General features: G+C 40.8%; 1 non-coding gene across 1 annotated transcript; it reads left to right on the top strand.

Moving 5' to 3' along the window:
• Window positions 1–334: 334 nt before the first annotated feature.
• On the top strand, window positions 335–407 carry Trnaa-ugc. The gene has a single exon. It is a non-coding gene; the product is annotated as a tRNA-Ala (tRNA).
• The last annotated feature ends 8,852 nt before the right edge of the window (window positions 408–9,259 follow it).

The raw sequence follows: 9,259 nt of genomic DNA, 5'->3' as shown, positions 1-9,259 counted from the left end.
ATAAAACCCGTTTGCTCTACTGATGTCTAACCCCTGGTTAGCTCAATTGGTAGAGCGCTCCCTCTGTAATGGAGAGGTCCCGGGTTTGATACCGGACTAGGCGGATTTTTTTGGTCGCGCACCAGTCACCTAGCTGTGTGCGGAGTTTTGTGTTTGTCCTTTGTCCCTCTTGTTCCCCTTCCCGAGGGTTTATTTTCGTCATTCTTGTCCAGCTCGCTTGCACCTTTGCATTTAATTGCATTATCATCATAATTTTAAAATGCAGGCTGTTCACCCTTGTTGGTGTTAGACTGGTGGCGGCTGATAAAACCCGTTTGCTCTACTGATGTCTAACCCCTGGTTAGCTCAATTGGTAGAGCGCTCTTCCTGCAATGGAGAGGTCCCGGGTTCGATACCCGGACCAGGCGGAATTTTTCGGTCGCGCACCAGTCACCTACCTGTGTTTGGAGTTTTGTGTTTGTACTTTGTCCCTCTGGTTCCCCTTCTCCAGGGTTTATGTTCGTCACCATGTTTGTTTCGCACGAAACTAGAAGACCTCCGGTGAACCAAAAACGCCCGAACGGGCTACAAAATAGATGCCACACGTTTGGCTCATCCTGAATAATATTATGGTTACATCTTAGAACTAGGGCTAAAATGAAAATTTTATATATACTTTTTTATGCGTTCAGTTACGCCCAACACATTATTTTGGTTGAACTATATCAGGCTGCGTAGAAAATGGCGTGACGCTGCTCCGTAGCTTTGATTTCAATGCAACATAAAATTGTCCACGAGTATATACATAGAGGCTGTGACATGCGCTGTAAAGTACAGAGGAGCAGGGAGTTATATCCGCCGTCGCAAATAAATTCAGCGGGAATGTTATGTTTACTAAGATATTCAACCCTTAGACTATTCAAAGTCCATGCCGAGAAACTAAATTAGTAAAAGAAATCTAAATTTTTGTAAAAAAAGAAAAAAAAAGGTTTTGCTGAGATAATGACTAAGGTAAATCGTGCCTTCAGAAAGGCGGGTATGAAAGTAAGAAGAGCAATCGAGGGAGCCAGTGACTTCTCTAGCGTGCATTCATGGACGTTTTTGCGTGTGCTACGTTAGTGCATGTTACCCCTGTATGTAAATATGTACGTATTCCGTTACAAATAACTAAATTACTTTTAATTTATTACTTTTATCAGTAATTGTGTAAGGGATTATTTACATATTTGACAAAAATATTTGTTAAGTAATCGCATTAGTTATTTAGGCAAAGGAATGAGTGTAATTCTTCACATTTTCGTTTTTTCACGTAAGAAAAAAGTGGGAATATAAACACGAACAAAAGTTGTTCAATTTTGTTTTGTAAGATTAACATTACCGGAATCAAGTTATCACTAGCACTTATAAAGCGCAGAGCATGGCAGTCTTCAGAAGCTCGAAGCCTTTCTTCAGCTCGCCTAAAACCTAGATTTCTTTTTTTGTTCGGCTATTTTGTTTGCAAACTGCGGCTTGATCGCCCGTAAGAAAGGGGGAAAGTGGTGTAGTATAAAAGCTGGGCTCTCGGTTCCAACAGTACAAGATAATCTCCTAATATCAAAACGTTCACTTCTAAAAAAAAAAAAAAAAAAACGTCTAAGCTTACGCGAGTGTGTATAGAGAAGGTCCGTGCGCGTCTGTAATTTTTGTCACTTCACTATTTCTTTGCTTTCGAACACAGAGTGCATGATATCCAACGATTCCGCGCCTTCCAAGAGCTCGAGGCAATTAACAATGACCTCTTCGGGTATAGGAACTACGAGAGTTAGTATAATGTCACAACAAGAGCGGGAGTGCCGTATTTCGCTGAAATACAGTTCAACACCGAACTTTCCTGAAAACGAGAGTAACTGGCAGGCTGCTCAAAATATGTTTTAACAACTCGATATTTTGGCAATACGAATGTTTAATTAATTGTGCACTGTTTTTTTTTACCTATATTTTTAGAAGGTCAAGGTTGCCCACAGTCCTGTCACCCTTGCCGTGCGTTAGCTTTTTGTGTGCTAAAAAAATGGTAATATTTGTGTTGCGGCTTTCTTTTAATGTTAGGGCACATCGTCGGTAGAATGCGTATTTTAACAATAAATCTTTCGCGTTGTTTTTCGACTCCTTAATCCAACTGACAAGAAAAAGGAATAATGGCTAACCGGAGCTTTTTTTTTCATATTTAGTAAGGATGTTAAATTCTACATTCCCGACTTGGCTCTCATTGGTCGACACAGTGAAGAGACGCTACGGTGCCGTTTCCTAACTTCATATCTAGCTAAAGAACCCAGCAGTCTGGTACGGCCGACCCCTGCTACATTCGGTTTGGACTGCGTAATGATATTCTATTTTTTGCTTACACTAGGATGTAACGTTAAGATGGCCCTGCGAGATAAACAGATTCCTCTTTGAAGTGACGGTCACTTGCGTTTATGGAAGAGTATGTGTAAGAGCGAATAGTTAAAATTTTGCGTTGGGTAATTGCATATATAGTTTCTTGCATTTCTTTAGTAACGTCTACAAGCCTGCATGCGTGTGATGCGTTCACCCGACTGATGACGTGTGTAATAGTTGTGCTATATGAAGTGAAGAAGATACGATGTTAACTGCGCGAGCAGCGAAAATATTTTTGTGTCTTTTGAATTGGGCAATACCTTGCACGACCTAGCGTCTTGCGCTAAGTGGCAACTATACATTTTACTGCAGTTTCTATTCGATTCTAAGCCAACGTAGTGGTTTCTACTTGGTCTCGTAGATGACACTATTTCCATTTTCTAATTTCCTTGGTTAGTGAATGTTAAGAGCACACCTTTTACTAGCTGCAGTTCGTAAGAGGTTAGTAACATATCTGACAACCAGTCACTAATCTAAAGTCTATAAGTAGTACGACCTTATTTCTAAGAATATATTTTAATTACGCTGGTCAAAAGGATAACGTAAACATAATCAGCGTTTTTCGCTGGTGCAGCGCATTAAGCAGCACGAATATTTAAACGTCAATTTGGTACCGCGGGTAAAACCATTCACTAAGTAAATATTTGTGATGAGAACATAGCAGTTTTACGATCAACAAAAAGAAAATAATTAGTGCCGTGACGCGTTTTATACGCCTTACAGATGCAAGAGATGAGGTTTTAATATACTGACGTTGGTATAAAGGGTTTTTATAAAGTTCAATGGTAGAAAGTTAAGAACAACTCTAACGCCGGAGTCACACTGGGCTAGGGTGATACCAATATTTAAATCGGGTGACAGTCAATGCGTCGAAAACTACAGACCTGTTTCACTTTTGTGTACAGCCAGTAAAGTTCTTGAACACTTCGTATTCAAACATCTTATAACATTTTTTGAGAACAGTATGTTTTTTCAGGACGAGCAGCGTGGATTCAGACGGGGTTTTTCCACTGTAACACAACTTGTTCATACAATACACGAACTTGCGGTTGTCATTGATATCGGCGGACAGACAGATGTTATCTTTTTAGATTTTGCGAAACTATTCGATCGCGTCTCCCATGAAAAACTACTGCATAAGTTACGCTTCATCATCAGTAACGAGAACATATTACGATGGCTCGATTCCTATCTTACTAACCGTGCGCAGTGTGTTAGTGTTGACTCTGTTTTTTCCGCCGAGTCACCCGTTTTCTCGGGCGTACCCCAGGGCTCGGTCCTTGGGCGGCTTTTGTTTTTAATTTTTATTAACGATTTAAAGATACAACACCCCAATGTACAAAGTCGATTCTTTGCTCACGATTGTGCTTTATTTGCTAAGGTAAACTACCCGTCAGATCAAGAGGAATTAAATTATTGTCTATCTTTGGTTCATGCATGGTGCATAAAATGGAATATGGTTCTGAACTGTAAAAAGTGCGTTCAATTGACCGTGACACGGAAGAACAACCCTTTGCCTTTTACATATTCTATCAATGTAGTACCGCTCGAGACTGTTAAACAATATCAAGACCTCGGAGTTTTAATTAACTCTGATTTGTCATGGGGTGCACATATTGAGTTTATAGCTCGTAAGTCAATGCGGAAGCTCTGGTTTTTGAAACGAAATATTGACCTCTGTTCACCTGAAACGAAACTGACTGCTTATAAGAGCATCATAAGACCAATGCTAGAATATGCATGTATTCTATGGGACCCGCATACAAAGGTTTCAATCGATATGTTAGAGACTGTGCAAAAAAAAACATTGCGGTTTGTGTACAACCGTTATGGTTTTATGTCATCCGTTTCAGATTTGTATCCAAGATCGGGATTGAGTGATTTAGCAACCCGGAGAAAAACATAACGGCTGAAGTTTCTTTATAATATGATACAAGGTAATTTGCGACTGCATCTCTGTGATTACACTTCGTTTAACGAAACAAGGCCCACGAGAGGCAAACACCAATTAACACTTGTCGAACCATTGTGTCGAACCACTTTGTTTAAGGCATCCTTTTTTCCTAGAACCACGTGTGAGTGGAATAAGCTTCCTGAAAGTGTGGTAAATTTGAGATCAATAGATACTTTTAGTGAAGCCCTACTCTCGCACTTTGTTGAGGAGTGGCTCTGTCTGTTTGTTTGTACAGCTTCCGCTTGTTCTTGAATATTGTTTTTGTACACCTCCTGCCTGGGCGTTCTACAAAATGCTGGCAGTATTACCAAATAAATAAATAAATAAATAAATATGCCATACAAAGGTAAGCCTGCGAATGCCGCGTGACAAGTTTTTCCTTGAACGCATTTCCATGCGGCATTCGAAGCACGAATTTCTCGGTGACTCGCGTTAAACTATGAATGTAGACTGCGTTTAGTATCATGTATTAGAAGTGTGACTCCGGCTTAACAGTGCAAACTATGCCGACAGTCTCATTTAATGATTATAACGTCTCCTTCAATGTACGTTCACCACGCTCGCTGCAGATGTGTACGGACAGAGAAGAGGCAACGGAAAAACCATGCGCTTTACTGCTTAGCAAACCATATTTTCAGCGTGAGCGCGGAAAGTGGTACTTCTAAAACTACAAAACGGCCTTTTAGACCTGGACGTGAACAAAAGAAGGGACCAGCAATCTTAAGGATTAATGAAATGTACGTCTCTAGTTGTCACATGTACCAAGCTTATAAAGCCAGAATTCTGAAGCATGAACTAAGAGTCTCCTAAAATGAGTGTTACTGCGCATTTGAGCTGTTGAAAGTTCAGAGAAAAAAACCTCGAGACCAGAAGCAAAAAAAGGGACAACCACCAGACCGTCCCTAAAACAGAGACTGTGCTTTGTTTGTCCCCTTTTTTTCGTTCCTTGTCTCGAGGTTTATTTACCATGATGCGCTTGCTACATCGAGCGAAACCTGACTTCAGGCTTAAAAAGAAATACCTTTTTTAAATTGGTATTAAAAATTCTTGGGGTCTCCATACCATGAAAAGAGCGAAAAAAGTCTGTCACACTGAAGTAAATGTATACTCTAGTTAAACTTAATTGAAAACAGATATTGATAATGGTTTACACATTCTGTTCAAGCAAATTAACCTTTCAAGTCAAATTGATTTCGGAGGGTGGCAAAACGCAACTGGACATTTATAGGAACGTTAGTTTGTATTGGATCCTCTGGGGGGATTATTTTATTAGTAAATAGACTGGGAAGTTTATCATCATTTTCAATAACTGACTTTTCTTTTCAAAATACAGAGGTCTTGCAGAAGTTGTCTCTCCTAATCTTATTACCTTGTAGTGCTTTATTTTTATACGATCGTTTGCTGAACATACAATATGGTCAAGATCAATGTAACTTTCTAGTGAGCAAAACACGCTTTAATGAGCAGTCGATAAAAGCAGAACTATATATTTGATTGGACTTGAGTCACGCCTAGCTTTTTGAACCAGTTATACTCGAAACACATGTCTCGAGAAGCAACGAATGCACCATCGTGAGAAATACTAATGTTAGTTGTGACTGAGTAACTACCTATTAGATTATATAATCAAATGATAACAGAGATATTCGCAATTTCTACACACGTGTTGCGTGAGACTTAGCGCAAAGGAAAGCATAGAGTTGAAAATTCATGTGTTCGTTAATGTTTCTGTCTAAATTTGTAAATTATTATCCCTTAACTCATTATATATGATTTTCTTACTTAACAAGTGGTATATATGAAGTCGTATACTAGACGATAAAGGATAAATTTATTGTTCTCGATATCGGCATTTACCTTCCAGGCTGGTCTACTATTTCATGTTGGGGAGAAAAAGACAAGTGCTACATAAACCTTTCTAAACTCAAGATGTAAGCTACAAAGAGTGGACAAACACAAGACGTCTCAAGTTGAGCCGTCTTTGAGAAGACGTCTCAATGGAGACGTCTTGTGTTTGTCCCCTCTTTGTGCCCTCCGTCTTGGGTTTTAGAAATGTTCCAATGTAATCAGCTCACATGCCTTATTAGATTATCTTCATGCACTACGTGTCCGCGTTAAATGAACTCATGTTGATGCTGGCAGCGTAGGATCTGCCTTCTTTCCTCCGCAGATACAAACCTCACGTATATCGACATTTGAACTATATAGTGGTTCTTCCGTTGCGCAGATGTGTTTTTAGCGTCCGGTATTACCGCTCACTTCCGAACGACTGGAAGGTACTCTTTGAAAATGTCTCGTGATAATTTGACCTTACGTTAAAGGTTTAGGCATTGAGATGTCAGCAGGTTTCAGAAATCCGACTATTATTCTATTGAGCGTAGAGCTGAGGTAAACACATGACTTCTATGGGATAACTGTTTGAGTCGGAATTCTCCAAAACAGAGTACGGGGGCCGGATCCGGCTCGCGGAGGGCGTCCCACGCGGCGGCGACCAGCCGCGGTCCTTTCAGTGACCCCCGGCCACCGTTCCGTTTCTAGCAGGCCCGCTCCTACTGTCGCAAAAATAAGCGCGGATAAATAAACCGCAACGCGACGTTCACCAAACGCTTTGTATTATTTACACGTTTAATTTCTGGCCCTCGAGGCTGCGAGAAACACCTAACTCGGTCCCTTAGCTATGAAGTTGGGGACCTCTGGTATAAACCGAAAGTCTTGTGCTGAGTTGTTGAGCAACTTTACTGGGGTTTCGACGTTTCCATGGCTACGTTAATTCTACACTACTGAGATTAACCGTCTTAATTTAAAAAAGAAATCATCGTTCTTATAAATAAGAAGTTTTTGTATAATCTAAAGAACAATCCAGTGTAACTCGGCTCTCGTGATTGTGAACGACGACATTTTTCAAGCTACTATTTATATAACACCTTGATAACGACCATCTCCGTCGACAATGCCTGGACATCTTCTTGCCTGCTCTACTTCACCTGGAGGTGTGGGCGAAAAGAGAAACTCGTTTTTCATACTCGAAGTATGAAGTGTGACGTCCTCCACCCTATTGGTACTTTCACACTTTAGGTTGAGCTGCGCTTGCGAAGCGGCGACGGATGCGGTTCGCGAGCGAACTGCCTCTTTTGTTATCGCGCCAAATTGGTCTGGACTTTTATTGTTTCGGTTTCACTTTGGGTTTTGGCGTGGCACACATGCCTATGCTACAGTTAATCTGTTCGTATGAGGCTCGCGGTGGATGTTGCTCAGTTGCGATCGCCGACCATGCAAGCATATTGGCGTCTCTTTTCCAATGTTTCATTAGTTTTTAAACACCGGCGGACGCTTTCACTGAAGCACACGGACAGTATTACAAAGTAAATTAAACCGTGCACTGTAAAAATATTTCGTAGAAAAAATGATAAAATGCTTGGCAGCTCTATTAAGAGGGAATGCCCATTAAAATAACGTGCCCCCATATTCTGAAAATATATGAAAAGAGTCGTTAATGCGACGGTAACCATTTTTCCGAAATATAAGGATGCCCACTAAAATTACGCACGCACATAATTTTAACGAGCGACCCTGTACTTTGGTAAAATGGGTACCGTTGCATTGACATCTTTTTTCACATAGTTTCACAATATGGGGGCACATTCTTTTAATAGGCAACCCCTTTTAATAGAGCTGCCAAGCGTTTCATCGTTTTTTTACGAAATATTTGTTTTTACATGACTTTTTAGCTGAGGTACTGAAGTAGCTCATGCTCGGCTGTTTAACATTTTTCACTTCTGTACAATGATATTCGGAAATTTTTGATGCACCTGAAAGTATAAGCTATATATTATGGGGATTACAATGCAATGAAATAATGAATTCATGCACTTTAGAGCAGCTCTGCTTCTTTGCCTAAAATGAGGAAGAAATAATTGGCCCAGAAACTTTAAAATAAGTGAAATAGCGTGCAGCGAAACAGCAGCTAGCTACACTGTTTCTCACAGCATGCACCTGCAGACACAGCTGTCAGCTGCTAAAGCCTATTGCAAGAGAAGAATAGTAGGTAAGTGGAAAGAAGGAAGCCACCATTGCGCCGTGATTGGTTTTCTCCTCCCCACTCTCCTGCTCTCCAGCCTCCGCTCTGCTCATGTTGAAAGAGTGGCGGGCTCGGTGTTAGGGGCTTGCACCTGCTGTTCTTGAGTTGCAACAGATTAAAGCGACCTGGAGGTTTTCGAAAGTGCAGCTCAAGCTGGCCGGAGCATATTAAAGTGTCATATCGGCAGCAAATTCTCACAACATAGACACTCTTGAGAAAGGGTCCAGAATTGAGACAGCCGCGAAAACACAAAATAGTTTGGTCGGTTGTTTGTAGATTATTTTGCCTTAGCGCTCTGTAGCTGTTTCCTTTGAGCTCATTGTAAACTACAAAAAACGAGCGAAATTACAGTAGCTCATCATTATGTCTGAAATTCCTCCATGGATGCTCCTTTCGAGGTGTAGGGCTATCTCACCGCCCTCTGCACATGCAAAAGAAATATGTATGTATTCATAAGCTAAGCACAAGGCTGTCAAAACGATACAAAACAAGGTAGCCCTGACATATGCACAATCTGAATTATTCTGCTCCATCTGCGAAGAGAGCCCAGCTCACCTAGATGAAAGCAACTGGTCTGGACCATAAGGGAAGAGCAGCACATTTCGGCGCCTAGTGCTTTCCTCTGAGGAGACCTCCGCTTATCACAGAAAATTCGGTTCTAGTTGAAAAACAATTGACATTGCAGGAGAGAGGCATAAAATATCTGATACAGCAATTAATGTCCGTGACAAAAAAAGACAGAGACCACTTTTAAAGGGGCCAATGTAGCTCACCTCCAGTAAAACACCACTCCTTGGGCCTCGGACGATTAACAAAACAAAAAAACTTGTCTA

The sequence above is a fragment of the Ixodes scapularis genome, unplaced genomic scaffold, assembly GCF_016920785.2.
Source record: "Ixodes scapularis isolate PalLabHiFi unplaced genomic scaffold, ASM1692078v2 PGA_scaffold1__304_contigs__length_218370807, whole genome shotgun sequence".
Lineage (NCBI taxonomy): Eukaryota > Metazoa > Arthropoda > Arachnida > Ixodida > Ixodidae > Ixodes > Ixodes scapularis.
Note: the sequence above shows the minus strand (reverse complement) of the source record. Positions and strands in the feature narration are given on the sequence as shown.